Below are 6,756 nucleotides of genomic sequence, written 5' to 3' on the forward strand. Positions count from 1 at the left end.
GTGGTGCCTAATTAACTGTCTGACTAATGATCACAACCAAGGGACTGTCCCAGAACTCTCTTACCTTGGAAATGCTTTTCTCCGTTCTGAATTCAGGAACTAAACTCTGCGCAGGCGTACAAACAAATATATAGCAGAGACATCTTGACCGTTACGGCCGAGTGCGACTGCTGGAAATCAGCTGCCGCCATCATGGGTGTCTTAAAAACCATACACTGAATATCGAGCACACTTGCCATGTAGATTCTCATGTACTCCCATTAATCATAACTCAAGATATTAATTAAATGCCTTACAATAGGCTGATAACATAATATTGTGGTGCAAACATACTGTGTTTAGTGGTATTTATCTCGTCTTTTCGAATGCTAATTTATTTTGTTTTCCACAAGATGCTCCAAGATTTAAAAGGCACGCATGAGTGCGGGCTGATCAAGGGCCACAGTGCAAACGCAAGTATGCAACTGTGACTACATGCATCAGTTAATAGCATGTACTATGTTATTATTAGGCGTTCATGAGTGCCCCATTGTGCCAGTTGCCTGGTTGTGCATATGTTCATCATTTAAGTCGTTTACCGAAGACCTAATATCTAAGGCATCCTAAGCAATCACTTATATACTGACAACAACAGACACAGACCTCATATCCAAAGCAACATTGATCAGATATATATAGACCAATCACATGGGTCATGTGCAAACTGTGTATGAAGAGTTTTTGAGTTAGTTGCATGTGTATATATGCCCTGTTCATACAATTCATGCAGCCTGAGTGACGCCCAATCTAATTTGCAAGTGCAGTGGACTCTCAGTCACTTTGGCCACCAGTTTTCTGGTTACTAACAAGGAACAGGACTGCCATAGCCACAGGCAAGATACCTGTGGTGCCACCCATGGCAGAGCAGGACAGACAGGATCCAGAACTGACCTTATGATAGAGGACCAAAATGTACTGTGTGTTAAGTGACATGTTAGTGACCATGATGACTGGAAAAGGGGAAATGTTTTGGGTTAGAGCAGACTGCAGCTGCTAAGGGGTTTGTGAGGGTGTAAAGCAGGTAATGGGTTGTGATGAAGCGGGGGATTGAGGAGGAAAGTATGGGGCCCATAGGCAGAGTTTATAGGAATTTGCTTTAAATTAATTTATTGATGGGTTTGTGCAATGAGTAGCTATTACTCTGATTAATGCATTATTAAACATTGAAGGGGAAATCTGAATTGTTGTATGGGGTTGGTATGAAGAAATAGGATGTTTTGCTGGCTTAAAAAAGTTAACAATGTTTATATAAAAACCCACAAGGGTAACTAAACTCGCCCTCTGGTATACTGTGCCTCGTTAACATCTAGGAACTCAGCATTGTGGCCCATCTCCCGTGCTAACCTTTTCATTGCTTGATGAGCGCACCTCACCAGAGCATGTGGACTGTGATGGTGGGGTGGTGTCCTTGTGGTTTCGGAGTATTTTTAATAATAGGCTTCCCGGGCCAGGGGGAAAAACATGGCTACAATTATGCTGACACATCATGTCCTGAATCCAGCATCTGCAAGGCACACCACTGTTCAGCTTTTCAATTTTGCATTTATTTTCTAAACTAACATTGCAGCGTGAATGTTTGTGCACCTGGAACCTGCAACATGGCCTATGACCTAAGCAACCCACTCTGGCCCCCACACCCAATTGCTAATGTCAGTAGTGTTAACATTAGTATTGTTAACAGTTCGTAATGTTAACATTTTTATCACCAACAACGTACACTGCAGTATACTGCACATATGTTAACTTTCCTTACTGCACATCTGTTCATTTTCCCTACATAATCCCCCCTTTTTCTGCAGAGAGCACTGAACAAACATGGCTACTCTGCAGAAAACGAACCTCCTGGCTTAAAATGCATGTGCTCCACTCAACTGCATCCTATGATCATCAACATGTGCAAACATCTCCGTCTGTCATGGTATTATTTTGACAGACCTTCAGTTCCATATTCAGTACTTCACTTTTCCTTACATTACAGAGACATGAATCCTAGATAAAATCATGTTTAACCATTAATTTAATTAAATTCTGTGATCTTAGTGCAACCATTTGAACATGTTTTTTCTTAATATTGAAGTGTCAGCAAATGGCTTTAAAAAAAAAAGAAATTCATAGATCAAAAGGAACTGACAACAATTGCCCATGCAGAGAACGAAATTGGCAACAAAAGTCCATACGGAAAACAGAGAATATAGAAATTGGGATATCATGAAAGAACAATGGTGAAAAAAGAGAAAAAATAAATAAAAATGAATGTATTTAGTATCCTTTGGACTTGGCAGTGACATATCCATCATAAGGTCTAATGCTGACCCCGGCTTGTGTATATCTTCATTGTTTGCCGAAAAGGCCTGTGCCCATGTCACAAAGTACATCATAACAATACTGCAGCCTTCCATCTCATCATCTGGTCTTCCTATTTAGGCTTGCGAATCTCTTTCCATCTTCTCCTCCCCTTTTTGATCCTGAGCACTCTGCCTTTGCTCAGTCCTGTGGCCTCCTACCCAGACATTTGATTCCAGAGACTTCCACAGACCACTGATTAAGGAAACAAGTTGGAGAAACTAAACCAGAACAAAGAGACAGAAAGGTTAAGCACCAAGCGATAATGCCTTTTCCTTTAGGACAACCCCTGTTTTCTAGCTGTCTGGCATAACATTTAAATATGAATATTTTGCTGTTAGTACCCATCTTCACTTCTAATTCACACCTTCAGGCACACCACATCCAAAACACCTACTGACCTCCTCCGATGAACCCATTTCATTCCTTATGTGAGCTACTCATCTTACTGCTATTCACTGACTTACTCAACTTGGTTTTAATGTGACCGTTACACCTCTCACTGCATACTGGTTTCTCCAGACTGCTCTATCCTCTTGATTTCATGTTTTGGGTGAAATGGCTTGATCTGGTTCACATGCAGTTGAAATCTATTTGTATTCTTTAATAACACCCTCAATTCCTCTCTTGCTTTGCAGTACTCCTCTGTTAAAGGATTGTGCTCTGCATCTGACAGATGATTGGGTCTTCTTTCTGTGCTTTGATCAAGTTCTGATCGGGCGTATCAAAACTCCATTGCACCACTGGATGATCACTTGCTCCCTGAGATTTGTAACGTGTTACAGCATCCACTTGGATCTCACTGAGCAAGTTCTCAATTGGAAACAATTCCCCCCATCACTGCCCAATTGTGTCCACTTGATCAGCCTCGTCATTCCCTTGCTTGTCTTCACATGGTATTCTGGAGTTCCCTCGTATCTTCCTCTGGGGAATTTCCATCTCATTCACTGAAACAAATATTGTCAATGGCCTGGATCAGTTTTCCATGTTTGAATGGTTTTTTGTTACATGCAACCATTCCTCTCAGCTTCCACCCCGGTAAGTACTCTGCAAAACTATTCTGTGCATAATCAGAGTCGGTAACCAAAACTATTTCTTTAATTTGTTTTCTACTGCTGTGGATATTGCTTTGTAAATTGGAGCCAATTCTGCCACCTCACTACTTTTGGTGCCTATTCTCGTGCTCACTCATGGGATACCTTCGAATTTGACCTACACATTCCCTATTCCGGCCACCAATTATTTTTCAGGATCACCTCCGACATGGTATGCACAACTATCCACATACACATTTGGGAGATTCCTGCACCCTTCTTCTTTGCATGCATTGTGTGGTGATTGTTCCAATTTAGTCAAATGTGTTTCTAATTCTGTACCATCTATAGCATCTACAGCTGCACAGTAATGCAAGTCTGCCAGCCCCTGAGCTATTGGACACTTTTTATTCTGCTCATATCTCACTTCTACAGGGAATCCCTGTAGTGCCAATGCCCATGATGTAATTCTTAACTGGGCTAAGTTCCCTGATCTGATTCTCTTACTCTGCCAAGGTACTTGAGGGTAGCACCCAAAATTTTCTAAAATGGTAGAAAAGCAAATCCAGGCCACAGATGCTTGCACCAATGAAGAAGAGAAAGACCAATTGTGAAAAATATTCATAGAATTCAAGGAGGTATTTGCCTACGATTGTGGCTATGCTGATCCCCATGTTGCCAAACTGCCAGAAGGCTATGGTAGGGAATCTCTATATGTGCGACAATATAGGCTAACCTTAGCCTGTTTAGAGTCCTTGGCAGAAATAATTAAAGATTTTGAGTCCAGAGGAAACATTAGACACCTTCACAGTACTTCAAACACACCCATATTAGGTGTGGCTAATTCCAATGGTCAATGGTGGGTGTACAGACTTGAGAGAACTAAATAGAAGGGTGCCTGTGTCAAGGTGGCCACTCACATTTATTGATCAAGGCCTTGCACCACAGATCCAAGGGTCAAAGGTTTTCACTGCCTTAGATCTAACAGTACTGTGTGCCCCTAGCCAAAGATATACAAAATATATTTGCCCTTTTGTTTAAAGGGACTCAATATGCATGGAACCGTACTCCCTTTAGCTTTATCAACAGTGGTAGTGAGTTCGGGATTTTGCTGAACAAAGCACTCCGATATGCAGCTGAGAGGGGAACTGTGGTCCATGTGGATGATGTCTTGATCAAAAATGAAGATATAAAAAGCCATTTCAATGAAATTAGACATGTGCTCAGCCACTTGCAAAAGGCTGGGGGAAAATTTTCAATGCAGAAAGTGCAGTGTGTAGGAAAAGGGGACATTTCTTGGTACATGAAAATACAGAGCAAGGGTTAAATCCACAAAAGAAAATGGTAGAAGCTATCCAAATATTAAAAGATCCCACGGATCTAAAAGTCTTGTAGAGCTTGTTAGGGATTACACGTTACAATAGGAAGTTCATTGAAGAATATGCAGAAATCACACAACCATTGACTACATTGCTGAAACAGGGTGTAGACGAGGTCCCAAATATGGCCTGCACTCCAGCCACCCATTTTGAGATGCCAGAAGCATACTCGCCAAGATATGTGACATATAAGGAGCAAATAAACCAACAGAGAGCCACAGTAGGGCTCTGTCCAGTGCCCATCAGAAGGACTTGTATGCCTATTGAAGCACCAATAACCAGACAACCATGGGCCGTACGATACCCATTGAGACAACCATACCAGCAGCTGACGTGAAATGAAGAGTACCTACAAACTGTCCGGGGAGAGACCCAAAGGGCTCTCATTGGAGGCGAATGCTGACGTCACTATGGTCCGTACGGATGAACGAACAACAATCAAAACATAACACTCTAAGACAAAAACACTATGGATAAAAATATCACAGACATAGAAGAGACGTTGTGAAAATATAAAGAAACATAACCATAGAGCAAGATGAAAACATGCAACCAGTTAATGTCTGTAAATAGGCTTGAAACGCAAGACGTTAAGGAAACGATACTGCTTACAATGCTTAGTAGGGGAATAGAGCGGCGTGCGCCAAATATATATCTACCTCAAGAAGCACATTATACAAGTGCAACTCCATTTATAAAAGCAGATTTAAGCCTAGGATGAGGACGAACAGGCCAGGATTCATATACCAGCACAAAGCCAGACGAAAGAGCACAATCGAAACTCAGCAAGAAGCAGCTCATGGCTAGGAATTCGAGGTCAACCCAAGGAAGGGAGGAGAGCAGCAACTCCGAAGAATCGAAACTTAAGAGCATAGACGCCTGCCCCGTGAAGGTCAAGATAAGGAGGCCGAGGCAGGTGGCGAGGCTGAACAAAGGAACATACACACAAATAGAGGGAAATTGAAGCCGATTCTCGGTGAACTGACACGTGACCAGCCTGGCGCGAAGAGGTGCCCACATCTGATGTCATCCAAACTCAGAGGATGCCATAACTTTTCCTGATAAGAAGTTACAGTCCGAGGCCACCCTCAGCCAACTAATTGACACATAGGCCTGAAGGTAGTGATTGATGGAAGGGAGGCAGGGTGAATCTTGGGCCATCCCGCACCTGGGTGTCCATTCTGCATGCTGCCAATTAAAGTGGAGATTTATGTCTAGGGGTGTAACTGACCCAATCACAATGGACCAAATAATCTAGGGTCCTATAGTAAGCAGAACCAATAAGACGTTGTACTTTTAGTGATGTCTATCACGAGTGATGTAGAGGGACGGGCATAGACGCCCACCCGATAAGAGTTATCCAATCCTCACACTCTGTTACCATATACAGATATAGTACCTATACTTAAGTTACCTTTCCCGACCAATAGAGTTTTACACGTCAATGATGATGAGAATTTGCTGTAAAAGTTACTGTTTGCATGAAGAATTTGGAAGTTGAAGCGAGACAGGCGATCACAGCTGTGATGATTTCATTTGTTTGCCCATTTTTTGTACTTGTCATTAAACAGACTTCCCTTTGCCAAACCATTTGACTTGTCCTTATTGATTGGTGTTGGAGTAAGAGAATCCTGCACCCCATCCTCCTCAAGGTCCAGCTATCTCGTTTTAAGGTGCCGGAGTGCAAGCTCTAAATCTCATGGGCCCGTTCAGAGGTTGCTCCGCCCCCCCCAGCACACTTGGTAGCAGAGGATGGTTTTGACCATCAACTAGTGAATTTTGATTATTGATAAGACACCTATTGACCGTCGACACGAAGTAACTCTAGGTCTTCAGCAATATCACGAGACCTTTGCCATTCGGCTGAGTAGACTGAGAAGCTTCCCATGGACAATGATAGTGTAAGTCCATAAAAAACTGCACTGGGTCTGAAGGAACCTGCCTTACAAAGCATAACCCTT

This window comes from Ambystoma mexicanum, chromosome 13 (assembly GCF_040938575.1).
Source record: "Ambystoma mexicanum isolate Mex_15411 chromosome 13, UKY_AmexF1_1, whole genome shotgun sequence".
In the NCBI taxonomy this organism is placed as follows: Eukaryota; Metazoa; Chordata; class Amphibia; order Caudata; family Ambystomatidae; genus Ambystoma; species Ambystoma mexicanum.